General features: G+C 54.9%; 1 protein-coding gene across 6 annotated transcripts in view; it reads right to left on the bottom strand.

The window, feature by feature from the left end:
• The window catches only part of DLGAP4 (DLG associated protein 4), a 152,532-nt gene that overhangs the window by 119,444 nt on the left and 5,307 nt on the right, over nucleotides 1-27,781 (bottom strand). For 5 of the 6 annotated variants that reach the window (XM_071573096.1, XM_071573095.1, XM_071573099.1 and 2 more), the window contains exon 2: nucleotides 8,915-9,073. The gene's annotated coding sequence lies outside the window, so the exon portion shown is untranslated. Of the gene's footprint in view, nucleotides 1-8,755; nucleotides 8,847-8,914; nucleotides 9,074-27,781 lie in introns of those variants that run through there. The other variant, XM_071573097.1, reaches the window with a different exon arrangement.

Here is a 27,781-nt window from a genome sequence, read left to right as displayed (position 1 = left end):
CACCATGTGCCCGTCTCAGGTCTGAGCTGTGGGCAGGGCAGGGTTTGGCGGGACTGGGGGCCCCAAGGGGAGCTGGATTCTGTGGGAGGGGAGGGGACAGCTCCAGAGATGTGGCACCTGATCTCATTTACAGGAATAGCCCACCTACCCAGACTCAACACATGGCGACAGGCAGACATGACATCAGACCCTATGTGTGCAGCATCCCACCAACACCCCTCCCAACATCTCATGTGCCTGAAGCTGTCTCTTGCTGTCACACACAGGATGGGGACAGTTCTGCCAGTCTGCCCAGGTACCCTACGTGTGCTCCCACAAGGCAGGTCCAAGCAGCACCCCTTTTCTTGCCCATGTCCACTGGTGGGCAGCTGGAGCTGGGGTTCATTCTGCCTGTGCAGAGCACCTAGTACAGTGTGGGGCATTCTCACATCACTCTCACTTCACTGGGCATCGCCCCAGCCTTCCAGCTGTGTGATGGGAGAGGGGAGGTGGGAGGGACGGACCCTAAATGCCCCCCAGTTTCCCCACCACAGCCTGTCAGCCCTGGGCACTGGCAGGAGGAGGCAGGATGGGTTTCAGAGAGGTTTATGAGGAGTCCAGAGCTCAGAGGAGGATGTCTCTTGCTGTCAGGATGAGCCCAGGCATCTACAGCTCCTTCTGCCTCCATGCTGGGAAAAGAGTGGCTCAGAAGAGGAGGCACACAGCTACCACCCATGCATGAACAGCCTCCTCAGCTTTAGGGGTTGTTAGAAAGGGCTTGAGACACCAGTCAGGAAGTGACTCTCTCGTGCCCTCCAGCCCTCAAAGCCTGGTGGTGCGTGCACCATCCTGGCCGTGGGAAGCAAACCCTGCCATGGCTTGGAATCTGTGAGCAGGGAAAGGTGCTCTGCAGAGGCAGTCAGAGCCCAAATTAGCTGCACTGGGCTCAATCTGAGATTTTGACAGTGGATGCCAAATTTATTTCCAAACGCACTCTGGAAATGTCAGCGTGCTGGTCGGAAGGAATCGGGTACATGCTCCCTTTTAAATAGCACCAAGCATATGGGAGGAGGATGATTACATTGCTTCCAAGCTGCCAAATTTCTTTTCTGCAGCTAAAAATCTTCCCCAGAATGTCCCAGCCCACAGTGTTTCTCACCACTGAAGGCTGTGCTGAGACTTTGCCATTGACAGTTGTGCTCTGAGCAAGAAAACACATCCCTCTGGTGCAGTCCCAGGGGGTCCCAGCTCTCGACAGCTGGGGGGTCTCCTGACTCCTGTTGGAAACTGGAGCAGCAACTCCTTCCCTCCTGCTGCCCTACCCTGGAGTGGAGGCAGAGCTCTCTTCATAGAATCCCAGAACGATCTGGGTTGGAAGGGACCTTAAAGCCATGGGACCTTAAAGCCACAGTCCAGGTTGCTCCAGCACACCAGCAGCCCAGCAGCTGTTTACAAACCTGAAGGGAAGCAGTGAAAGCCACTTTAACTTCTGGGAGATAAAGCCCCAGGCTTCCATGCTGTGCTCCCACCAGCTGGGATCCCAGTGCTTCCAGCAGTGGATCCCTTACAGGTCTTGCTCTGACTCTTCCAGGTGATAGTGCAGGTGATAGCTCCAGAAGGAGCAGCATTCCCTCTGCTCCCACTGTCAAGAGTTGGGGTTCAGGCCCCACATTCAGCTGGCAGGAACAAGGGTAGGAGAAGATGGGATTGTGCTCTGGGCTGCTTAGTCAGCACTGCAGAAGGGACACATGTCCCGTCTGGGTCAGGGCACCCAGAATCCAGCAATTCCATCACAGACCTGCCCCCATTTTGGGGGAAAGAAATGGAAGCCACCACAGTTCACTTTTCCCAGGGGCAGCAGCCCTAAGTGTAAAGCAGCAGCGCTGGTGATGTCCCTCATCCCAGCATCAGTGAAGGGGTGACCTTGGGATCATCCAAACCTTCCCTGCCCTACCAAGGGACTGAGGAGGGCACAAAGAGCTGTTCTGTGCCTGGCAGGGGGTTCCTTCTCTCCTTAGGTGACACTAAAGCTTCTACAGGGAGCAGAGCATGGGAGCCTTTCCAGGGGAGGATGTGGCCAGCATAGGTTTCCAAATCCAGGAATACTGCCCACTCCCACCCAGCCTGTGGGAATTCCTGCCAGTCCTGTGCAGGGGACAGTCAGGACCAGGGACACACTGTCCCTGCAAAACTAGGCTCCACCAGCCACCCTCACTCTCCCGCAAGACCTGAGAGGGCCAGCAGCCATGTTCTCCCTCTGGTGTGGGACTGACCTATGACACCTCGGGATCCCACTTTTGGCCCTCTCTCTGGTGCCCCAGTGCCAAACATCCATCTGTGGATCACATGTGGATTTGCTGGATCAGAGACACTGAAATCTCACTGTCCTACACCTTCATCTACCTACCTTTCCATAGTGCTCTCCATGCCCTGAATTTGTAAGAAGGCACAAAGTGACACCAGCAGTCACAAATATGCTGAGTTGGAAAGGACCCACAAGGATCATCAAGTCCAAGCCTCAGCCCTGCACTCATTCAAGAGTCACACCATGTGTTTGAGAGTACCTTCCTGAGATCCATCCTAACCCTGCCCTGATACAACTCCAGGCCATTCCCTGGATACTGACCCAGGACACCACAGAGCAGAGATCAGTGCCTGCCTCTCCTCTGCCCCTGCTGAGGAAGTTGGAACTGCAGTGAGGTCTCCCCTCAGTCTCCTCTTCTCCAGCTGAACACACCAAGTGCTCTCAGCTGCTCCTCACATGCTTCCCCTCCAGGCCCTTCCCCATTTTCACTGCCCTCCTTTGGACACTCTCTAATGGCTCAATATCCTCCTTACACTGTGGTGCCCCAAATTTCCCCAATATTGCAGGTGAGGCTGCCCAAGAGCAGGACAATCCCCTCCCTCGCCCATCAGGCAATGCTGGGCCTGATGCCCCCCAGGACAGGGATGTCCCTCCTGGCTGCCAGGACACTGCTGACTTGTGGCTAACTGGCCACTGACCATGACCCCCAGGGCCCTTTTCTGGCTCTGCTTTCCAGCATCTCATTCCCTACTCTGTCCGTACATCTGGGGTTGCCCCATTCCAGGTGCAGAATCTGGCTCTTGCCCTTGTTGCCCTTCCTATGGTTGGTGATTCTCAGCCCTCTGATCTGTCGACGTCTCCCTGCAGGGCCTCCCTGCCTTCAAAGGAGATAACAGCTCCTCCTGTTTTGGCCCACCTGCAAACTTGCTCAGTGCCCCTTGCAGTGCTGCATCCAAATCATTCCTAAGGGTGTTGAAGAGCACAGGGCCTGAGATGGAGCTGTGTGGAACCCCACTGGTGACAGGTCCCCGGTCTGATGTCACCCCAGTCACTATAACTCTTTCTGCTCAACCCATGAGCCAACTGCTCACCCACCACGTGATGTGTTTATCCAGCTGTGGGCTGGGCAGCTTGTCCAGAAGGATCCTGGGAGAGCCAGTATAAGAAGCTTTACTGAAATCCAATCAGCTGGCTTCCCCTGATCAGCCAGGTGGGTTACCTTGTCATAGAAGGAAATCAGGTTGGATAAGCAGGACTCTCTCCTGAAGCTATGTTGGCTGTGATCAATGACTGCATTGTCTTTCATGTGTTTTTCAATATCTCCCAGAATAATCTTCTCCCCAACTTTAGCTGGCACTGAAGTGAGACTGACAGGCCTGTAATTTCCAGGGTTCTCCTTCTTGCCCTTCTTGAAAATTGGGACAACATTTACCAGTTTCCAGTCAGCTGGGACCTCTCCAGATTCCCAACACCAGTCAAAAATCATGGAGAGAGGTTTTGTATGACACCAGCACCTTTTTGAGGATTCTGGGATGAATCCCATCAGGCCCCAGGGTTTGTAGCAGATCCCACACAATTTCAAGGTCAGCTGGGATTTGATCATTCTTGCAGTCATGGTCCTCCAGTTCAGGACACTGAGACCCACTTGGTCCACAATCCATTTGAAGACAGAGACAAAGAAAGTGATAAACACCTTTGCCTTGTCTCTGTCCCTGTTTGGGAGGTGACCATCCTCATCCCAGAGTGGGCCAAGGATATTTCTATACAGCCTAATGCCATTAAAGTATTTGAAAAAACTCTTTTTGTTGTTCCACACATTTCTGGAAGCTTCAGCTCCAGCTGAGTTTTGGCTGCACAGATTTTCTCCCTACAGCGGCAAGCAGAATCTCTGTATTCTTCCATGTTACTCGACCTTGCTTCCATGGGGCAGACACCTTCTTTTTTTGCCTTATTTCCAAGAGAAAGTCCCTGCTCAGCCAAGCCAACCTTTCTGCCTGTCCTTGCTCAGCATAGTGGGAAAATACAGCATGTTGGAAGGAGGCAGCAAGCCTCAAATCAGCGGGGAGCTGAGCATCACCTCCTCTGTGGTCCCTGGGCAGAGCTCTGTCCTCAGGTCACACTGTCAAGTGTTGCCACAAGGGGTGCCACAAGCCCACTTGGCAGGGTCAGGGTCCTGGAGCCAGGAACTGGACCAGAATGTGCGGTCAGGGCAGGAGCAGGAGGAGTGTGGAGCTCAGGCAGTGGGAACGAGGTGGCACAGCTGCTCCCAGCTCTGCTCCCAGCCCACACGCTGCTGCATGGCGGGTGGGAGGTTTTTCTCTGCATTGCAAATCCCTTCTTGTTTGAGTGCTGCAGTGCTGCTTGGAAGGAAAACAACCCATCTGGAGCAAGCCAAGGGGTCCAGAGCAGCACCAGCACCTTCTCCTGCCCCAGGCAGGTCCTGGCACTGTCCACGGGGTGCCTGGCTCTGTAGATAAAGCAAAAGCTTCCCTGGCAGGCAGCCTGGCTGGGAGCAGGACCAGCCATTCCCTGTGGTTGCCTCCAGCACAGACAGCCCCATCTAAGCTCTCCTTTCAGACCTGGGAAGCAAGAAGAGGAGAAGGCAGAGGAAAGAAGGCTTGCCTGCCTGTGGGGACTGGCTGGTAGTAGGACAAGGGCTGTGGAAAATGAGGGGGGCACCTCTGAGACTGTGGGCCAGGTATTGTTGTGGGAGTGTCCATGCCATGGGGATTTGGATGCAGCCAAAGGACCAAGGCTGGGGAAAAACTGGACTGAGGATGGGGGAAATTTGTTTCATTTTGGCATCCAGTACTGGGCAAGCTGCTCACCTCTGCCTGGTCCATGCAGGGTCTCTGCACTGAGCCCCAGGAACAGGGCTGGCCCTTTCCCAGAGCTGTAATTCCATTGTTACTAGATTTATTATCCAGGTTATTGCCAATCCCAGCAGGTGCACATTACCAGCACCTACTTCACACACCTACAGCTCTTTCTTCTGCCAGGTACACAGCACTGTTGGGTGTGAGGGTCTGAGAATCCACATGCATAAGTTCCCCCACCACCAGGGTTTTGGGAGCCACCTTAATGCTGGGCACCACTACCCAGGGAGAGAGAGGCTGGGTTGGTGGTCCTCAGGGACTCAGAGATGGGGGAGTCCAGAGACTGTCTGCAGGGTCATTTCCAGGTGACAAGCTTTCAGGGGTGTTCAGCCCTGGGTGATGAAGCAGGCAGGAGCACCAGGGAGCCCAGATTCGGTACATGTCCAGGGAGCCTCTCAGGAGAACATCTGCCTCTAAAACCCATGACTCACTCTAAGCCCTGGGACACCAAGCAAAGGGAGTGCAGAGAGGGAGATAAGCTCTCAAGGGGCTCTCACAAGGGGCAAAACATGCCTGTATGCTTGGCCCAGTCCTAGTGGGACTGTTCATGTTAATGAGAGCTAAGGAGGAGAAAAAATAAAACCAGAAACCCTGAAAACAAGGGTCAGCATTCCCCAGCAGCAGAGCCATGTTTGGGGCAGGGAACTGGAGGTGGATTTCAGGCACCAAAAGCTTCTGAGAATCAGCACTGGGGCACATGTGGTGTTGGAAGGTGCCAGATCAACCTACTCTTGGTCAAGTTGCTCGGCAGGTCTGGTTCTGCCCCATTGTTCCTAGCACAGCATTCACCACCTTACCTCTCTGAATTCAGGCAGCTCAACTCTTTTAGAATGAACATCCATCCTTCCATCAGTCCCTCCTTTCCTCCCTCCCTCCCTTTCTCCCTCATTTCACCTGGTCATCTCCCCATCTGTGGTTTCCTCTTTCATCTCCATGCAACCAAAATCCACTGCTGGACTGGACTGCTGTTTATCAAGGTGACTCTAAGGATCTCCAGTATGTGTCTGGGGGATCCTCCACAGGGAAGAAGGTACAACCTACTTTGGTGCCAGCCTGAAGATGAATCTGCAGAACTCTGCCTTGACAGACATTGCTTTGAAAACATGTGGCCCACGGCAAGAGACATCAACCCTTTACATTCATCCTTGGCTTTATCCAGTCTCCAAACTAGCAAATGTCACCACCGTGCCTGTGCAGGGGGTACCTCCTAGCAGCACAAGTAGGGCAGAAACACTTCCCATGCACACATCCTTGGCCTGACCCTCGAGCCCCATAGGCACACAAGCAAAGACCTCTCCAGGGCTTTTCCCCCTCTCACATCCCAGTTGGAGAGGAAGAACCAGATCTGTTTGTGCCCCCATGGCACAGTTTCCCCAGTGTGCTGGGTAGGGGCTGGGGCCACCAGGCAGGTCACCACAAGGAGGACCATGGCTGCCTAGGCACAGGGGCCAGGCTGCAAGTCCCCCACCTCAAGCACAGACCAACTGGCTCTTGTCTCCCAGCATCACCCACAGCAGTAGTGTGGGGCTGGGCTTGGCACCAGCACCTCAAATTCCAAAGAGCTATGGCATGCCAACAGACTGCCAGGGAGGAGTAATTCTCTCATCACCACCCCCCTGACCAGGAACAACAGGAGGGGTTGGGGGCACAGAGGAGAGAGGCTGGGCATGCACATACTGGAGTTACACGTGATTTTTTTTTCTCACCCTTTGCTTGTAGAATAGAGAAGGGGGGAAAAAGATGGGGAAAATAGCAAAATAAAGCAAACCCAACAACTCCAATTTCTGTCTTAATGAATAAATGAAACGCATCCCAAGAGGCAATTAAGTGCTTTGAACCAAACATGTGTCACCTACATAAAAAAAAAAAAAGAACTCATCGAGAAATTCAGCAGCTGCAACGAAGGGAAAGAGCCAGATGGGTGACTGCTGGGGAGCAGTGGACCAGAGCTGATGCTCCCACTGTAGTGTGTGAGTCCCTTGGGAGGCTGGAGAATCACCATTGTGTGGGTCCCAAAGGCCCAGGTGTATTTCCAGGGGCTTCTCCTATGCTAAGGACACAGCCCTCTGCCCTGTGCAACCATCCACCTTTGTGCCCCTTGGGGACTGGGACCATTTGCTCCTCCAGGGAACACTCAAGCCCACCTGATCTCCTTTCTTTTGTCCCTGTTGCTGTCCTTGGAGCACGGCTGTGACTCAGCCATCACCAAACATGTGCCTAGTTGACATTGGTGGGCTTTGCTGCTGGTGTCTGCACTGGGGGAGGGTTTCTTTGCAGTGCAGAGGGGCAGAGGGTTGTGACTGGGTTGGGCACGATCTCAATCCTCATCCTAACACAGGAGGCACCCCAGTGCACAGCCCATGCCCATGGATGTATGCCTGACCTCCATCCTCATCCCCAAAATTCCTTCAGACACCTGCACCACTGCCAGAGCCTTGATGTTGAGGAGACATTCAGTATGAGAACCACGTGTCTCTTCTTCTTCAGTGTCCCCCAACTCTTTTTTTACTTGCCCAAAGCAGGGCCAAAAAGATCAATGTGGTTAAAAAACACCATGGATTTTTCTGTTCACAGCAGTGGCTGCAATGAGGAAGCCCCATAACGTGAGGACCCTCAGCTCCCAACACTGAGCATTTTCAAGAAGCTATGTGTTACTTCTGAGTGGTGCCACGGCCAGGACAGGGCACCCACACCAGCCCCTGTGACCCCTCGCACCCCTCCGGGTCCCACAGTTGTTGGGTAGGGACAGGCTGTGAAGGAAAAGACTGTGGTACGCTCTTGATCTTCAGTGGGTTTTAGGACCATCTTCTCCTTTTGGGAGGCCAAATCCAGACTCTCTGAATGTTTGGGTTTGGCTGGGCTGAAAGGCTTCTGTCACATTCTGGAACACAGCAGGAAACCTTTCCTGATGTGGGGAAGGCATGGGATTTATTCCTCTGTAGGTCTGACCTGCCTACTCACCATGCCTGCTGCTTTCAGAACGAGTTCATTCCCCTTGGACCATTTCAACTGAGACAACCCTGCCTAAATCCAGAGCACTGCCCTTTGCACAGCTTGTCTCTCTTCTTGGGGGAGGAATACAGGCTTCCCATGGGCTGGAGAGGGCTGAGATATTCCCTGCAGGATTCTCTGGATTGTTGGAGGCAGTCAAGCCTCTCCATCCTGCTCATGCCCATCCTGCCCACAGCAAGCCCAGGACCCTGGGACCACTTCAAGTGCTAATGATGGAGAGCAGAGATCAAATCACGGCAAGGGGCAGCCCTATGGATCCCATGGACCCTGTGGCCAGGGAATGCAGGTGCTCCTGGGTCTGCTCACCACTTGTCTCATGGCTGCCCAGTGCCCATGGGCAATGCCCCTGGATGTCCCCGTGCTCTGGCACTACTCCAGCCACTGCCCACCATTGCAACTATCACCTGAAAGACACAGTCACAGTTCTCACTGCACCCAGAGACACCCATAAGAGTGTTCTCCAGTCATGCCCTGGCCCTGGCACCATGCCAGCACCAGCTCACCCTGAACAGCACTCGTGCCCCCTGCCCTGCCAGCAGTGCCTCTCCCGTTCACTGCCATGCAGTGCTCGGCCTCTTCTCACCTCGCAGAACAACAGCACCCTGACAGAGCAGAATCCAGAGCTTCCCAGCACCCACAGCCTTCTTCAGCCTCTCATCCCAAGGAACCCCCTGGAGCTGGACTGTGTCCCCATGAGGATCCTGCCCCAGACCGGCCCAGCCCGCAGTGCTCGAGCACTCACAGTCTGGACGTGGCTTTCCAAGGTGACACAGCTCTCTGAGGCGATGCTGCTGCAGGACGCTGCCGTCATCCGTGGGCTGGGGGACGTGGGTGGTCCATGCACAGCGGGGTGGGCAGAGCTGGGGGCAGCTCTGTGACCACACTCACCGGGCACCTTGGCCTGAGGAGGGAAAGCACAAGTATTAGTCCAACAAGAGGTAGAGTAAAGGAACTCAAGAGGGATGCAAGTCCATCCCTGGTTTCTCCAAGTGTGGCCATGGACTCATCAGCTCATCAGGAGCAACCAGTCCAGCAAATGTGTGGCAGTCACACCGCTGAGGTCAAGTCCTCAGTGTCACCTAAAACCCTGCTGTGGTCCTGTCCAAATTGACAGCACCATTCCCCTGACTCCAGGGCCTCCATGGCTGTCAGAGACCAAGGACTGGGCTCCAGCTTGTTGAAGGTGTTCAGGAATGCTAACAGTCTCCAGCCATGCAAAACACTTGCCTTAGAACTGTTCATGCACTTAGAATCATGGAATCATTAAGGCTGGAAAAAAGCTTCTAAAATTGAGTGCAACCATTAATCCAGCACTGCCAAGGCCACCAGTAAATCATGTCTCCAGGTGCCACATCCACATGTCTTTAGAACACTTCCAGGGACAGTGACTCCACCACTACCCCAGGCAGCCTGTTACAATGCCTGACCACACTTTGCATGAAGAAATTTTCCCTAATATTCAATCTATACCTCCCTGAGCCTGTTCCACCAAGGCAGGGCACCTTTCTGCTGTTCTCTGCCAGCCTGGCTCACACACCAGTGACACACACATCTGTCTTCCATGTGCACTTCCAAAAGAGCAGCTTACACCCTCCCTGATCAGATTAGAGGAAGAAGATTGCATTGCAATAAATGAAGGGAGAGAACTGGCTTCTGGGCCTTTAATTGAAGATAAGAGTATTAAGTGGGGATGAAGATACCTTGGTGCAGGGATGGTCTGAGCTGGTCCACCCTCTGGGATGCAGCAGAACGGGGTTGGCTGTGCCATGTCCTGGCACCTGGGAGCAGCTCAGCATGTCCCATCAGATATGACCTGATGTCTCTCCATGCCTGTAGGAGAGTGGGGAGCTCCAAGAAGGGCAGGACACAGGACACAGAATATTGCTCCAAAAGTTCCTATCTCATATCAGGAGCTTGAAATTCCAAGTGGGAAGAAGGACAGCACAGTCCTCATTGGGAGACCTTAAAGTAAGGTAGGATCTGTCCCACAGTCTCTCTTTCCAGTGAAGGGATCTGGCACCTCCCAGCTCTGACTGCACTTCATCTCCAGGCAGACACTGGATTCCCTTCTCTGGGAAGTCTTCTACCTCTAGATTGTGGGCCAACAGGCAAGGTGCACTCTGCAGGGCTCTGCTTCTCCCTCAGAGCCTCAGATTCGCTGAGAGCCATCCCCACCTGGGTGACCTTCAGCCTCAGTCCACGCACCAGGGATGGGATAGGAGCTGCTGCAGCAAGGCAGGCACAAGCTACTTGCTCTTGAACTTGCTCCTTTGGAAAGGCCAGGCACTTTTCCTTCCCCTTGTTCCTGTAGAGATAATCCCCACAGCAGCACCAGAGCAGAGGGAGGAAATGTGTCCACCTGGGATGAAGGCTGAGGAGAGTGGTGTGGTGTCAGATGGGCAGAAGCCACCTGCAATGTGATCAGTGGTGAGAGCTGAGGGGGAAGCCTCCCCTCCTGCCAGGGCAAGCAGTTTGGCACCAGGGGGCCCTGATGCAGGGGCAGCAGCAGGTGTGGGCCCTTCTGAGCTATGCCAGCTCAGCCCTGGCTCAACCAGAGATGGATAGAGACAGCCCATGCAGTCTGCTGTAAGAAATTAAGGGAAGAATATTTGTAAGGCAGGAAACAGCTGGATTAAAAATGTGAAGCCCAAAAAGCACATGAAAAGAGAACCACTGATGATGGATGGGGAAAGCAGTACCTGAGTCCAGCTTTTCCCTGGATATGCTGGTGAACAGCAGCAAGGCAAGAAGATCTGGGATCAAACCACTGAAAGAACTTGGGCAGCCACAGGGGCTTAAAATCATAGAATCCCTGAGGTTGAAAAGGCCCTCTGAGATCATCAACTCCAACACTTAATTCAGCACTGCCAAACCCACCACTAAACTAAGTGCCACATCCACATACGTTTTGAACACTTCCAGGGATGGTGACTTCACCATTGCCCTGGGCAGCCTGTTCCAATGCCTGATCACCCTTTCCACGAAGAAATGTTCCCTAATATCCAACTTGAACCTTCCCTGATGCAGCTTGAGGCTGTTCCCTCTCATCCCGTGCCTTGTTCCCTGGGAGCAGAGCCTGACCGCCACCTGGTTCCACCCTCCTGTCAGAGAGTTGCAGACAATGAGAAGGTTCTCCCGGAGTCTCCTTTTCCCCAGACTGAGACCCCCCAGCTCCATCAGCTGCTCCTGGTGCTTCAGTCCCTTCCCCAGCTCCACTGCCCTTCTCTGGCCACAGAGGCTGTGTACCAGGTATGCCCAGGTGACACTGCTGCCCTGCACAGCCTTGCCAGTGCCTCTTTCTCTGCACTGCCAGGCCCCTGCCCTGCCTCTGGTGAGCAGAGCTCCCTAAACATCTGGCATGGGCCCCTTCAGGGCACCCATAGACCGTTCAGACACACTAGAAAGGTCATTACTGCATTTTGCTTTGCTAATTGCTGCTGATCAGATGTTTTCTTGGCAAGTGGGGAAAGACATTTGGGTTGAAAAAAAGTATATTGAGTTCATAAGACGGAAGAACTCCGAACTCCTCTGTTTGCACCAGGGGCTGAGCAGACACAGTCCCCTGTAAAGGCTGTGCCAAGGCCAGGCAGCCTGGTCAGAGCCTTGGGATAGGTCCCATCCAAGATGAGGAGAGAGTGGATGAGCCAAGACGAGCCACTGCTCATGACTGAAGAGTCACCCTTGCTCCACCATGGGGAAGACAGAGTGGGAGGTCACAATCCTATCACTCCAACATCCCCCTTTGTGAGTTTACTCATCTTCACCTCACTGCTGCAGCCATTGGACCCCAAGCCCATCACAAGGCACAAACTGCTGTGCCACCCTCCCTACCTGGCATCAGGTCACCACCACACCATCTCCATCTGGCAGGCTCCAGTTCCTGTTCCCTCAGTCCCAAACACCAACCAGAGCCTCCCTGTCCCAGCTCCCTCCCAAGCCATTCCCTGCTGGCTCTGAAACTCAGCTGGGCCTGGGGAGCATACGTGACTGCCTGGTCCCAGCAGGTCACTGCTACACAGCACTGCCCTTCCTGGTTTTCTTTACACAGTTTGCTCCAGTGCCCTGGACAACCCATGTACTCAGAAAACACTGAAACAAGCACTGAAGCATTTGCCAGGAGGTTTCCCAGACTAAGAACCAGAAGCAGATTCATCCCAGCCCCATAACTTCCCAGTGGGCTGGGGACAGCGGCATGAGGCTGGCCCAGGGCTGTCTCCAAGCATGTCGATCCTTCTCTGAATGTCCCACCTCACTGGAGATCCCAACCACAGCACGACACCAGCAGAAAGACCTTCCCCAGTATGTCCAGTGAGCCCTACATGTCTCTTGCAACTGGGTATTATGGGACAGCTCCCAACCTAAGGGGCAGAATGACTCCAAAACTGGAGGAGCAGTCAGCGATGTATGGAATTGCCCAGCAGAGACAGACCAGAGGCACCTCCATCCAGAGACACAGCTTCCCTTCTGCTGGCCAAAGCCTCAGGTGCAGAGTCTCTGCCTTAGGGTTGGACAGATAGGTGGGCATCAGGAAACTTTGGGGAGGGCTCTCAGTGCCACCAACCTGAAGGATGCAGATTCCTCCAGGGAAGGAGAGGAGCAGGACTTGAGGGTCAGAGGGGTGTAGAGTCCCCAGGGAGAGGGTGTGCTGGTACCCTTGTGGGCCAGGCTGGATTTAGTTGTGGACAAGCTGCAAAGGACAGCAGGGATGTCCAAACTTCAGAGATACCTCAGTATCCCAGCAAAGCAAATTACCCTTAAAACAGCCACCAAGAGTTGTATGGCAGTTCAGGGGATCATTGGCTGTTTCCAGTGCTCCTTGGTGGTGAGGAATAATCTCACACTCCTGGGGTCTGTGATGGGAACACACAGCAAACGTTGGGCCCCAGGAAATGCTACTGGGGGTGAGGGCTTAGGATCCCCATCCAAGGCTGCTGGAGGCAGTGGAAGCAGCTCCTGGGCTTGTAGACAGGCAGTTCAGGGGAAGGTGAAGGAAACCCAGACCTCAGCCATGGCACCTGGCTGGGAATGCCAGAGGAAAATCCATGTGGCTGCATCAGGCATGGATCCAGCCCCCTCCTACACCTCATCACTCACAGCTTCCCCCCCACATCCGCTGTCTTCTCCATGCAGCACCATAGACAGGAACAAATGGACCCTGGTGTGGGGAAGGGGCATCTGGGGCTGATGGGCAGCAGCTGCTGCAGGTGCTTCCTGCAGGGTACTGTCATCTCTGAGGGACACTGCCATCACCATGGGCACTGCCATTGCCATGCAGCACTGCCATCGCCGTGGGGCACTGCCATCACTGAGAGGCACTGCCATTGCTGCAGGGCACTGCCATCACCGCACAACTCGCCAGATTGTGACCTCCATCTGCTGAGCTCAGAGCAGTTATTTCATGTTTCCCAGTTGGATCAGACTGACTTTTCCCCTTTAACACACTGAGTATGCTGAGCTGGAACAAACCTGGTCTCTGCGTGGAGGCTGGGCAGGGTGCTGGGGGCACTGGGGGGCCCCATGGAGAGCCACAATGAGGACAGGTCTTGCAGGTGGCACAGCCCCAGCTCCCACCTTGTGTCTCACACATGCCCACATGCATCTCTCCACTGCTCCAGGGCTGAAGACCTGACCATGGAGAGGTAACTCTGGAGTGAAGAGCTTCCTCCTCAGATCCCAATCCAGGCACAGGTCTGCTCTTTCCCTCCTTTTCTTGTCCATTTCCCATGTTGCTTGACCGTCTTTCCAGCTAATTACCCTACCATCCTGCAGGCAAAGAGCCACGTGGCAGCTGGCATCTGCACTGGCTCCCAGAAACAACCTTGGCAGCTCAGAGGACAGCAGGAGCCTTTCTGCCTTCCAGGCTTCCCCCGAGGTAGACAAGGATCCTCCAGTGGGAGGACAATGTGCCCTTTCAGCCCCACGGTTGCTGCTCTCCAGTGCAAGCTCACTTCTGCCAGCTCCAGAGGCACTGAGCCCATGGCTCCCATGCTGGGACTGTCACCTTCACTGAGACCTCCAGCACCATTTCCCTGAAGAAACTCCCTGGCTAGATTTACCACCAGTCTCAGGCTTGGAAATCTTTCTGTTTTCCATCCCTAGTTTCATGGCAGTACAGCCCAGAGACTAGTCCAGCTGCATGTTCGTAGGAGGTGTGCTGTGGAAAGGGGACTCAGCCACGCTGTGGAGGAGCAAGAGCTGGATGTGGGGTCCTTTAGGAAGCAACTTGGGTTGGTGGCATCACTGCCACTATCCCAACCTACTTCTTCCCTGATGCGAGGTGAGGTGGAGCAGAGAGAAAGAAGATCAGCAGCTCTCTGGGATGACAGATGTTGGAAACACCCAACCTTGATCAGACAGAACACCCCTAGAGCCCCACTGCCCTGAGATGCCCAGGGTGGAGGGTCAGCAGGCACACAGCTGCTGGGTAGCAACCTGGGGTCTGGAGGCAGGACGGGCTGGAACAGCCATGCTGCCCAGCTGGCCCCAGAGAGGACAATATCACGCAGAGTCAGGGTCCAGCTGCAGTCACAGGCAGTGCTGGGACATGTGTAGCAATGCACTGGGCACTCCCTCACCTGGGCAGAGGAGGGTACACGGCGATGCCCTTGGCAGCTCACACCCTCCCCTGCTGGGAGGGAGAGCAGGCGGCACGAGCATCAGGCAGGGTTGAGGGGAGGACATGCTGAGGGATTCCACACAATGAGGGTCCCATTGAGCTGCCCATTCTAGGAACCAGGCCAGAGTCAGGTCAGTGTCCAGACAACTTTGTTTCACACCTCCACTTGGCCCAAGCTTGTTTTGACCTGGGGGCCAAAGGCTCATCTGCTTCCCAAGCTTTGGTGGCCCTTTGAGAAATGGCCCCTATTCTCAGGTGCTTGGCCTGCACGGTGGTGAGGTGCTGGACCCCTCAGAAACTGAGCAGGTGGCACAGGTGTCCCCATTCCAAGGAGCTCAGCACCCTCCTGGCTCTGAAGTGCTGGCTTTACCTTGAGCCTCACTGCGGTCCAGTTGTCTGTGCAGATGAGTTTCATTCAGTCGCCTCCTCAAACAACCCTCTCAGTCCTCTCCAGGCATCACATTTGCAGATTCCTTTTGCTTAACATAATAACCAACCCCCACCGTGAGGGGCTCGCTGCTGCCCTGCTGTAATAAAGAGGGAAGATGAAAAGACTGGGGGAAAAATTGCTTCTGCAGTGCCTCACAGTGACTCCAGCTCTATGCTCTCTGTCCTTATTCTTCATTCTCCTTTCCAGGAGCTGCCTGTAACTCTTGGATAACACCCTTCCAAAATCCAGGTGTCCCCTCCTGTCTGTGCCGCCAGTGACACGTCACACGCCCCTTTGATGTCAGGATAATGTACAGATGCAGCACTGTGTGCATGTGTGACAAATACAAACAGCCAGTTCTGTCCCAGATTTTGTAATTCAGGGAGAAAAGGGGAAAACTGGCGGGGGGGGATCATAAAATTAGTTCTCCCTGTCCAACACATGCACATGGAACTGCTCTGGGCAGTCAGGGACCCCCAAAATGCCAGTGCCAGGGCTAAGCTAAGGACACGTAGGGCCCTACAGACTCTGGGGGTCCAGTGTATCCCTCTGCCCTGCTGAGCCCTGGGGACAGCTCTGACAAATCTCTGTGCCCAGAGGTGACACTCTGCAGCCCAGTGACAGTGTGAGGCAGCTGCCAACTACCTCCTTACAGCAAAATAAGCAGCTCCAACCCCAGGGTTTGGCCAAAAGCAGTTTGAAAATAAAATTGCAGGAACACCTTACCCATGGGCAGCACAGCTACCAGAGCTGCCCTGCTGAGCCTGACACCTCCAACAGCTGAGCCTGACACCTCCAACAGCCCATGTCCCTGTGGGGCTGCTGCTTGCAGCCCTGGAGTCTCTACTCCAGGATAGCAGGTGCCTGTGGAACCCTCAGAAATCTCCCACTGTTCCCTCTGAACAGTCCCTCTGGCTGAGGAGGGGTTTCTCTGATCCACATGATCTGGGACCTTCCTGGTTTGGATGGAGGATGAGCCCCTTCCCTGCACTGCCAGTGTGGGTCAGCCCTCTGGTTCTGGCCCAGGCCCAGTCTTGGTAAACCTTCCCAGCCCTGGGGATGAAGCCCTGACTCCAGTCCCACATGGTTTGGGATGAGCACAGGCAGAAACTCTCCCAAGAGGTGGCTCAGATGCATCCAGCATCCAAAGAAGATGAATGGGCGCAAGGGAAGTCTGTTCTTAGACCCTGGGGTCGTCCCTTGGCTCTTGACCTCGTTGCCAGCAGGGACACATCCAGCTGTAGACACGGCATGGTCTGACCATGCAGGATGAATAGAGCAGACCCCACAGACCCAGCGCCTCTCAGTTCCCCAGGCCCCATGGGAAGAAGCACTAGTGGGAAAGCAGGTAGAGTTCAATGTCCTCCATGGGTACCCTCCCCCTCCCTCATGCTCCAGCATCCTTTCCATTTCCAACTTCACATCATGCTCCTGCAGTGGCTTCACAACCAGCCTGACATATCCTTGAGCCCATACAGCCTCCCAGGTCCTTCTGCAGGAGTCAGACCTGCATGTGCTGCCAGCACATGGAGGGAGAGGGATTGGATCCCACCGACCCCTCGGTTCATCTAAACCAGTGCCAATGCTGGTGTCAAAACTCCCACTGCACATGGAGTGCCTGGATTCAGATCCACTCCAGAAGGGGAAGATCTATGGTGGGTTGACCCCTGGTTGCCTAAACCAGCCAGTGAATGCCTGGGACCACCAAAAGCTCCGTGGGGAGTGTGACAAATGTGGCAGCCTGGAAGGCAAAGCCCATGACAGTGATGACAAACACCTTGTGACTATCTCAGGCTCTTGCTCACCCCAGCTCCATGACTCACTGCCCAGGCAGCACACAGAGGGCTGGGTGGGCACAGGAGGCACTCACCCCCAGCAGGGGCATCAGGCTGGGACCTCCTGCCATCAGCAGATACTGGACGGCAGGTCCCACTGGGGGCAAAACCAAGGCAGCGAGCTGGGCATGCTGGCAGGACAGGCTCCCAGAGAGCTGGAGCCTATTCCTCTCTGGATCCAGGCTCTGACATGCATAAGAGTCCTGCTCCATTGTGACTCTGCTCCACACAGTGACCCTGCTCCTTAAGGTGATCCTGCTCCTCATGGTGACAATGCTCCATGGTGACTCTGCTCCTGTGCTTTGTTCACTCCAAAACTGATTGCTAAAATGAGCTCCAAAACTGGAGCATGTGGCTCCTGAAGCCTCCACAGGTGTGACTTTGCATCTTTCCTGCAAAATTGCTTCCTTTCTCCTTCTCTCTCCAGGTCTGGTGCAGAACCTCAGCACTGGGGGAGCTGTGGGGAGCTGGGCCTGGGAGGAGCATGGACACAATGATGTCCTCCTTGTCCGTGCTGCTCGCCTGCCCTCTATGAATGTTCCAGACTCCCCCTATTAATGGGAATCTGAGAGAGAGGTTGGGTTTATCTAAGCCAGAGTCACTAGGAGCCCCAGAACCCTGCTCTGTCATTAGTGGTGAGTAAAGCACAGTGAGTCACCACTGCCATTATCAACACTCTTCTAAAGGCTGGGGAAATGCAGCAGGAAAATGCTGTTCCTTGAAGTCACCGTTTGTAGCTGTTTCCTTCGATCAAGATCTCTGCTCTGTGACCTGAGGGTGATTCTGACCCCTCAGCCAGGCCCACAGGCACCTGCCTGACTGGGCCAGACTCTTCACGTCGGGATTGACAATATGAGCCGTATCTGCCCCACTCCCACAACCCCTCTGTGCTTCATGGCTGCTCCTCACATTAAGCCATTTATAAAGGTTAATGCACGCAAAACAGCTATGCTTTTCCAAGCCAATTGATGCTAAAGACACCACCATGAAGGAGCTGCTCAGTGCCACCCATACCGTGGTGAGGGCAGGGTGACCCTGTCCCACACACTGCTGCTCCTCAGTGCCCTGGTCTGCACAGCACCAATCACGCCCGTCACTCCTCTTCATAAACCTGGAGCTTCCTGTGACTCAAGCATATCTGGTCACGCCCCTGCTGGTTATCCTTCTCCCAGCTCAGTCGCATCCACACCATGGCCACTGTCCTGCCTGCTGCTCTCACATATGCAGGGAAGCTGCTCTGACTCCCCTGTGAGCCCCCACCTCTATCCCCACCTCTGCCTTGCTCCTGTGCTATGTATGAGGGCCACACAGAGACACTGGCACATGGAATAGGCTGTGGCCATCACACAAAATTCTATCCCACATGCAGCTCAAGAGGGCCCCAGTTCAGTCCATCTCTGTGCTGGCCTCCTTTCCCTGCCCATCCAACCTGGGTTTGCTCCTGCTCACCATCCTGTCCTCATGCCCTCATCCCCTCTTCCTTTACACCCTATTTTTCAGCTTCTTGGTGTTTTTTTCACCCTTTTTGCTCCCAGGTCTCATTTTATTACCAGTGCTGAAAAGCAAAACACTTACCAACACACCTAAGACCAGACTTGTGCTGAGATGAGCTTGCCCTGGAGGACTTCCCTAACCCCAATCCCTCTCAACCCTGCCATGTCTGTGCCCAGTGGTGCAAAGGGCTCTGGTGACCAGGCACACTGCCTGGCTACCACCACCTCCTTGGGGATAGCAGGAGCTGACCTATGAAAGAACTGTGTGCTGGTTGGCCTACACTTGGTACCACAAAGAGAAATGAAAACACCAAAACTCAGGAGATGGAAGAGGAGGATTTGGATCTAAGGCACAGGAGAAAGCAATTCTTGCAGAGACCAAGAGGACCCTGCACACAGCCCTCATCCCTGCCCAGATGCTGTACTGGCCGGGAGAGTTCTGCTGAGTGCTGCCATCACCGTGTCCTGCCCAGGCTCCAGGGCTAGACACTCAGATCTTCCTATTCAAACGGATTACAAATTACTGTCTGATCCACTAATTAGGACAGGAAGATGAGTATGCTTCTGACAGTGCTATTTAGCAGCCATTTAGAAATTGCTCTGAAGGCAGCAAGGTGCCATGAGCACATTACAGCAAGGAGCCACATCTGCTCCAGCCAGGACCACCCCACCAGCCTTACCGCCAGCAGCTCTGCCCACAGTGAGTTCTGCCCTGCTGCAGAGCCCATCCAGCTCTCAAGGATGTTCCCAGTCCATCTGGCTCCCAGCTCTGCTGCCATTACTTCGTATTTATTTAACAAAATTAAAACCTTCTTAGTGAGGCCAATGAAGGCAGGGGAGACAATTGGATCTGCCTGGTGCTGCCAGGGAAGGGCAGCCTGGCGCCAGGCTGGGGCCACCTGCACTGTCTCAGGGGGACATGGACCCTCCTTTCCATGACTGGGAAGTCACATCAGGGACTGGGTAGCAGCACAGCAAGCACCCCCACTTCTTGGGTTTCCCCTTGCCTCCTGTATGGCCACTGGTGGCAGGGAGGTGGATCTGGCTTGGGAAGGACTCCAAGAGGAAAGGTCCATGTTGAGATGGGACTCCCCAAGAGCCATGGGTGATGGGGTCCTTGCACATGCTAACAGGTATGGCCAGACATCCAAGAGGATCCCCCAGCCCTGTGTCCACCAGCCTGGCACATGGGCAGCAGCCCTTTGCCTTTGTGTTTTGGATGATGGCAAGTGTGTGGAGTCTGCTCTGGATCCCTCCCACGGAGTGTCCAAGGACAGGACACTGCCCCTGCCCAGGAGCAGCAAGCAGCAAGGCTGCCACAGTCCTTTCCAAGCTCTTGGTGTCCCATGTACTTCCTTACAGGACCTGGCTTCTCTCTCCTGATGAGAAGCTTGCTCCAGATCAGGCAGGAGAACAAGGGGGTCCAAGACTACTTCAGGAATGGCTCTACAACTTTGGTCTTCCCAAAAGCCATCCTAGTGCTGATCCCTATCCCACAGCACCACACCCCTTCCAAATCCCAACCCAATGATGGGCACAAAGCCAGGCAGTCAGCTCCCTTGCAAAATGCTCCAAGACTTTCCATAGGAGATAGCACAGAGCTAGCACTCAGAAACACAAGCTTCATCCTCAGGGCACCTGGGTAGGGATCCCCCTGGTAGGACCCACCTCTGCACAGCCCTGGGTGCTCCCTGCTGCTCCTGGGCACTTAGCCAGCCCTTGGGCAGAGCCCTGATGCTGCATCACCTACCAAAGGGATGCAAATTCACTGGGAGGAGAGACAGAAAGGTTCAGGCACCTACAGAGGAGCAGCTTCATTACAGAGCCAGGCACAGTCACTACCAGAAGAGTTACAGTAGCATTGAGTGCTTTCAGTAATCTACCATAAAAGCTCTTCATGCCCACGAACATGTGATCTGAGAGAGAACACGACTTGCAGCCCATTTCTATGGCATATGAGTGTGTTTTTTGCAGACACCTATTTCTCAGCGATGCCAGCACAGCAGCTGGAGGAAGAGCACCCACTGCCCAAACCACAGCCCCCAAGCACACCAGTTACATGTGGAGTATCATGGACTGCCAGGGGAGGAAAGATTCCAGGTTCCCATTACGATAAAAATTAGAAAAACAGTGAATTTCAATGGAAAAACAGATATGGTCTTTTCTCTGTTGGGGAGGAGATGGTGCTGGCAGAACAAGGTGCTCTGGGAGGCGATGACAAGCTCCTGCCCAGCAAAGACCCCAGGCCCCATCCTGAGAGGAGGGTCCATTCTGCCAGCCAGGCTCTCACAGGAAGGGCCATGCTGGGGCTGTCTCCAGCCCCCCACCAGGTTCCTGTCTGCTTTCCCAGCAGAGGATCATTTTTCCAATGCCTCCCATTATTCTTGGAGCAAGGTACAGGTGCCCTGGCTTTGATTCTCTGGCTCCTTCTCAGTTTCACCTTTCCCACCACTGGAGAAAACAGGAGAGTTGGAGCCTGCTTCAGACCATGGATGACCTCAAATCCACAGGGTTGAATTTGTTCTTCCCTCCTCCCTGTGAATCCTGTGTAATTCCCCTTCCCAAGCAATGCCAGGCAAGGTCCTGGAGCTGGAGGCCCCCAAGACTTTCTGGGGGGCAGCACCATGCCCACACTGGTCCTTTGTGCCTGCAGGAGAGGAGAAATGGAGCCACCCTACATGGAAATGTCCAGCTGATGAGAAAGCCATGCCATCCCATCTGCAGAGAGAGGAAGGTGCAGGAATGGCCCTGGAAGTTAAAACACGTAAAGGGACAAGCAAGTCTTTCCTCTTGCAAGGCAGGCTGGGCTTTGAGGGCTCTGTGCTGGGCAGCAGCTGCTCCAGTCTTCGGGAAAGGCAGAGGAGGGTTGACCTGAGGGTCTCCCAGGCCACACAGCTGCTGGGGTACTATGGGGTCCTGGGGACCCCCTTTGAGAGGTACCTGGGCTGGATCCAAGGCAGACCCGAGTTCTCACCAGCTACAGTGATGGCTTGGTCTCCACCATTTTGGCTTTCCAACCAAAAATGCCTCTTCATACTCCCTCAGCATTCCCAAAGGCAGGAGATGCCAAGTACCCTACCCCCATTATCACCCAGCTCTGCTCCCACCCCTGCTCCTCTGGCCCTGTTGCCAAGCAGCTCTGTCACAGCCTGGTGAGTCTTGGGAAAACCTGGAGGTTCCTAAAGCCCCTCCTACACTGGGTCCTCACCACAGGTTACTACAGGGACTCCCAAACAGGTTCCTGTGCTATCACTGGGGCAGGACAGTCTCACCTGTACCCCCTTGCACTCCACAGGTCAAGGCACTGTCCAGGGCAGGTATCAAGGGTGGGCCAGGCCTCCTCACACCAAGTTCCTCAAGGACCACAATGTGCTGTGACTTCTCATGGAAAAGGTTCTGATGTACCCCAACTGTCTCAGGCATGCCGTTGCGGGGGTCACTCCCTGACCAGTGTTGAGGATGGCAAAGCAGTTGTCCTTCTCCCTTCTCACTCCTGGAAGAACAGCCCCAAGACTTGAGCCCTGAGCCTGAGGTGCATGAACATCCCTTCACACCCCTCCAAGATAGGGAGGTTATAGCAGCCTTCCAGCTCCAGTGGAAACCAGTAGATCAATGTAAACAGGCACTTCTGAAATTAAAATTACTTTTCTCTTTTTCTGAAATTTGTCCACAGAGCCTCGGTTGTTCCTGCAGTGGTCCATGGGATGGTCATGGAGCACACACTGCACAGAGCACCCAGATCCACCCTGGACTGAGATGGGAACCTGGCAGAGGAATCTGGATGGAACTGGTGGGTGGTTGGTCTGAGCCCATCCCTGTGGAGGAATTAGAAGTGGCTGGAAGGAGTGTGGATACCAAACACATTCCTGGCTGCTTGCAGGGGCAAAAATGGCTGGATTTGATGGTTTTGATGTCAAAACCCCTAAACAGGAGTCCCTACAGAACCATTTCCCTGGGAAGCCTGTTCCAGTGCCTGAGCATGCTCTGGGTGAGGAATATAAAGGGTATATAAAGACTTCCTGGGGAGTGTGATCCATGCTCAGCTCCTGCAAGCATCACCTTCCTGACCCTCTATCATAGGGTCCCCCAAATCCACCAATCCCACAGCAGAGGGGAGGAGACATGGTCATCTAACAAGGAGACCAGGCACTGCAAGGGAGAGACCCAGCCAGTCAGGGCACCCTGCCTGAAGTGGCTCACCTTCGCTGGGACAAGCAGTGCCACCAAAGTAGGGCTGCTGGGCTCCCGGGGCCGCGGCAGCACAGAAGCTGCCTTGGCACAGAACAGGGTGTCTCTTCTAATTATATCGGCTGTGTCCCACAAAGAGCAGCTGCAAACTGGGGTGCCCTATTTACACAGCCCTTCTCTGGGCCCGGCAGCTGCAGTGCTGGCGACCAGCCTGTCCCCAGGCCTGGTACTGGGACGGCCCCACAGCCCTCAGCCTCAATGGCTGCAGGAGGGGAGCAGCAGTTACGTCTCTGCACCCAGTCAGGATGGCCTGGCACAGCCCGGATGGAAGTTTGCTTCTGGGAGGCACGTGGTTGCCGCATGGATATGGGTCAGTGTGTGATGAATTGGTGGTCTCTCTTCATTCCACGCTTCAGCACCTGCACTGGCCCATACTGGGCTCCTTGAGGGCTGATCCCACACTGCCAGCAAGGTCTGAGCACCAGAGCAGCACACTGGGGCCTACAGAGTCCTCCCACAGGACACTGGAGCTTGTGGCCCTGACAGGGTGTCCCCACTCACCATGTCCCACAAGCACCCATGCTGGAGCCATGGAGGGGTCTGCAGGACAGAGACTCCAGCAACCTCTGAATGCGTGCCATGGGCACCCCAAATGCAACAGTGTCCTCACAGCTCCATGTCCCTCTCCCTGCTCAGCACTTGCCTTCCTTCTCAGCTCAGCCCGTGCCCCAGAAGGTCCCATCACCTGCTCTGCAAGGTTGTAGTAGAATCCCAGAATGGTTTGGGTTGGAAGGAATTTTAAAGCCCATCTCATTTCACCCCATGCCATGGACAGGGACACCTCCTGCTATACCAGGCTGCTCCAAGCCCTACCCAAGCTGGTCTTGACAACTTCCAGGAATGGGGCATGCCAAGAGCCACTGAAGGTGACTGGAACCATCAGGAGGTAACTGCCACCTCAGGCAGCACCCAGGCTCTGCCATGAGCAAACCACTCCTATCCATGATGGGATGACAGGAATAAACACACTGGTGCTGGCGTTATTCTCCAGCTTGGAGAGTGCCAGGCAAGGAACTGGGCAGGAGCCAAGGGTGCTCAGAGGTGGTGCCATACTAGGACACAGAGGAGGGGGTGACAAGGGGTTGGTAGGCCCCATCCAAAGTTCTCTGTGCTCACTTCCAAAAAGCTTCACTGTACTCTGGAGGTCTGGCACAGTCCTCCTTCTCCTCATGCAGGACATCTGGATGCTCCAGTCAGCAGCCTGCTCAAACAGTGCTGGAGACCCAGCCATTCTGTATAAGCTTGAAGATGCTCCTTGGAACATCCCTGGAGCTGGTCCCCTCCTGCCCTGCACCTCAGCTCAGCTATGGCCTCAGAGCCACTGCTGTTTGGGCGCTGGTGGCAGGTACAATCCCACTCCAGGGAACTGGTAGGAGAAGGCCCCCCTATCCCCACCCAAGGAAGCCCAGGGGCTGGGGAGCAGCTGGGGGCTGCCTGGCCCCTGCCACCCAGGGGGATGATGGTTTAATCCCCCTACGTTTTTTTGGTTGCTAGGTGATCAAATTATCCATCTGCTTGTGACAGCACGGGAGAGCGCTGTGAGTCAGCCCCTTCCACAGCCAGCAAAGGGGTTCACTCCAGCCCACCTCCAGCCTGTCCTGGGTTCCTCTGTGCCCACAGGGTGCTCTGATGGCAGAGCCTGCCATGGACAGGGCAAGAAGATCCTGCCCAGGGAAGTCAGGCTGCCATGGGGCTGTGGCATCTTCCCACATGCTTCTGGAGAACAGGACCCTCACAGCATCCCGAAGAGCATGGTCGAGCTGTGTCCTCACCACACCACTGGGCAGGAGGGATTTGCTCTGTTGAACTGGATTGAATGTTAGGAAGATGAGGCACTGGCATGGGTTGCCCGGACAAGCTGTGGCTGTCTCATGCCTGGGAGTGTTCAAGGACAGGTTGGACAGGGATTGGTCTAGTGAAAGGTGTCCCTGCCCATGGCAAGGGGTAGAACGAGTTGGTCTTCTAGGCACCTGTTGTAAGGTGCCTTCCAACACAAATCGTTCTGTGATTCTGTGATTCATTCCAAAACAGCTCTGAGGGATCAGATGAGCCCCACTAGAAGCACAGGCAGGTTTGCTGTTACTCCCTGGGACAGCTCAGCACTGTCAGCACGGCCACCTGAGCACTTTTCCCCTTCCTTGGAGGCATCCCTATCCCTGCACACTATGAGCCCAGGGAAAGCCATCAGACTGCTCAAGAAAGCAAGGCAGAAAAGAAACACTCTGAGAGAAATTAACATTTTCATAAAGTGTTTGAAGTCATTTGGAGGAGGAAAGTGGGAAGGAAGAGAAATAAGAGTCTCTGTGTGTCTGTGATGCGTGTGAATGTGAGAGAGTGACAACAGGAGCCTCCCTCCCTGCAGAGGAGAAACCATTTCAGTTTCTCAGGTTTGGAAGAATGTTGAGACACCGGGAAATTAAAGCAATGCCCACAGAACGTGTTTGGAAAGTCCAGTTTCCTTAAGTGGAGGTGCCACACAGAGCCTTCTGCTGCCAGTGTGGCGCTGGGAAACAGCTGCTGGGTGGAGAGGCTGGGGGCTGCCCAGGACCACCATCACCTGTCACATGCAGCCCACAGGATCTAAAGCTCACCACTGCCAGTGGAAATCTCCTGTGAGATCCATGGGCCTTTGAGGAAGCATCAGTGGCCATGTGGAACTTTGCTGCAGGGACAGAGCAGGGTGACCACCCCGGGGTTTGCCCATGCCAAAGGAGAAGCCCTGCAGCAGGGTGAGGAACACCATGAAGGGCAGAAACAGGACAAAACCACATCAGAGCAGCTGGGAGCTACCCCACACTGCCTTCTCTGCCTTCTGCCACTGCACATGGGCAAAAGATCCCCTGCCTGTCCCCTCCATCTCACCCCACACACCCTGTGCCATGCCAGGGTCTGAGCCAGTGCCAAGGAATCCACACAGCATCCCAAACCCAGTGCCACGAACCCCAAATCCTGGGGGCTGGGCTGGTGGCTTCCCTGCTCTCCACAGCCCTCACGGGTCCCCCAGCAGTTATCACGACTTCTCAGTGCAAAGAGACTCATTAATGAAGTGGAAAAGGAGGAGGAGGAGCAGGCTGAATGGTCTGTCCTAAGGGACAGTGCAGCAAGGAGGAGGAGAAGAGCGCTCAGCATTTATTTCAGGATAAGCAGCCACCAGAGAGAGAGCAACAACTGCCCGGAAAATAACTGGGGGTGGAAAGGACAAGGGGTGCAGGGGGCTGGGCAGCCAGCCTGGGAGGCAGAAGTCATGGAGGTGTGGGCAGGACGGGCACAGCACAGGGATGCTGTCGCCAGAGCTACACAGTCCCACCAACAGCACCCACCACCAAAGGCAGGAGGCAAAGGGGAGCCTGCAGAGCCATGGGCAGGAAGGCTGGGTCCTGGGGCATACCCGTGATATCCCTCCCACTGTTCACCCCAGCTGCACTCCTTGCCCTGGACCTCAGGTCTCTCCATCCCACAGGGCACTATCCCTCTGCCAGTGTCTGGCACTCTGGCATGGCCATGAGCCTGCAGCTCCCCAGCAGCAGCACTGGAGGAGGTAGGAGGACAGGCTTGGCTGTGTGGAAATGACATTTTGCTCCAGCTCAGTGGTTCCGTTTCCAAACTGTCTGTGCAAGGGCCTGGCTGTCATGCTTGTGGGCAGCACTGCCTGGGGCTAGGGGGAACCACTGACCCCTGGCCACCAGCCCCTGCTGGCTTGCCTTGGGGCAGAGGGCACAGAGCTCCTGGAACAGGTTTCTCCAACCCACTGGTTGGCAGCACTGGAGGCTGCCAGGGAGCGATGGGAGGGGGAGGTTTCCATCCCCACGTCACAGCTCCAAGCAGAGAGAAGCCATCAAAGGGGAAGGGGCCACATGGTCAGCAGCTCCACAGCAGCTGCTCCTGCAGCTGTATGGCCTTGCACTGTTCCTTGGGTTCTCAAACCTAGGGAGCCCTGGTCTGCAGCAGCTTCCCATCTCCAGGTCACACAGGGTCACACAGAGGGCTTGGCTCCCCATGGCTCTGAGACATCACCTTGGCCTGCACTGCTCCTGCAGGGCAGCAGGAGGGCTGCTCTCCTCTCCTCACAGCACATGAACAGACCAGAGTGCTGGGGAGAGGAATCCCATGCCCCGCCAGCCCCAAGAAAGGACTGAGGAGCTCACAGGGAGCTTGGTTGCTCCACTCCTGGCCAGCCCTCCTGCCCCATTGCCAGGGTACACACCTTCCATGAGCATCACCCCTCAGGAGCATCACCCCCTTGGGGATCATCACCCCCCACACTGAGCAGGGGGGATGACACAGCCATGGTGCTGTGCTGGTTCTGCCTATCCATGCCCTCCACATACCCAGCATGCTGCCTAGAAAGCACAACCCAAACCTTGGCCTACCACGAAATAGTTTTTCCCACCCCAAAGGCTCTTCCCCGCAGCAAGCAGAGGCAGGCAGGGAATGGTACAAGTGGTTACGAGCTGACAGCTGAGAAATTGTCCACATTCCAGCCAGTTGAAACACCTCCTAAGACATCACTGGACTTTGAACTCTTCCCAAAGCAGCAGCAGTGCCCAGCTGAGACAGAAGGAAGGTGGGTTATCAAGAAAATGCCAAACTAGCCCTTTCTGATTGTTCAGAAAATCATCTTGCTGTTCAGAACACGAAAATCACTGGATAAAGGACTTTACTAACTGTGCCTGCTCAGCTCCAACACCAGCCCCGAGCCCTGGCTGCCCTCGCAACTCTGCCCTGGGAAGAAGGTGGTCCCTGGGGCCTGGGCTGCTCCCCAGAGGATGAGGGGAAGTGTTCCCTCACAATTTGGGTCAGTTGAGGATGGGAGCAGGGCAGGAGGTCCCTGTCCCACAGGTGCCAGGCACGTGGCTAATCTCAAGGACTTGCCCAAGCCCATGATGCCCCAGACGAACCATCAGAGCAGACACCCCCTCACAACTCTCCACCATGGGAAGGATTAATTGGACAGGGAAAACGGTGAGGGAGCATCAGCTTCATTCCT

Source organism: Pithys albifrons, chromosome 18 (assembly GCF_047495875.1).
Source record: "Pithys albifrons albifrons isolate INPA30051 chromosome 18, PitAlb_v1, whole genome shotgun sequence".
Taxonomy (NCBI): domain Eukaryota; kingdom Metazoa; phylum Chordata; class Aves; order Passeriformes; family Thamnophilidae; genus Pithys; species Pithys albifrons.
The sequence above is the reverse complement of the archived record's forward strand: the minus strand, read 5'-3'. Positions and strand labels throughout refer to the sequence as shown.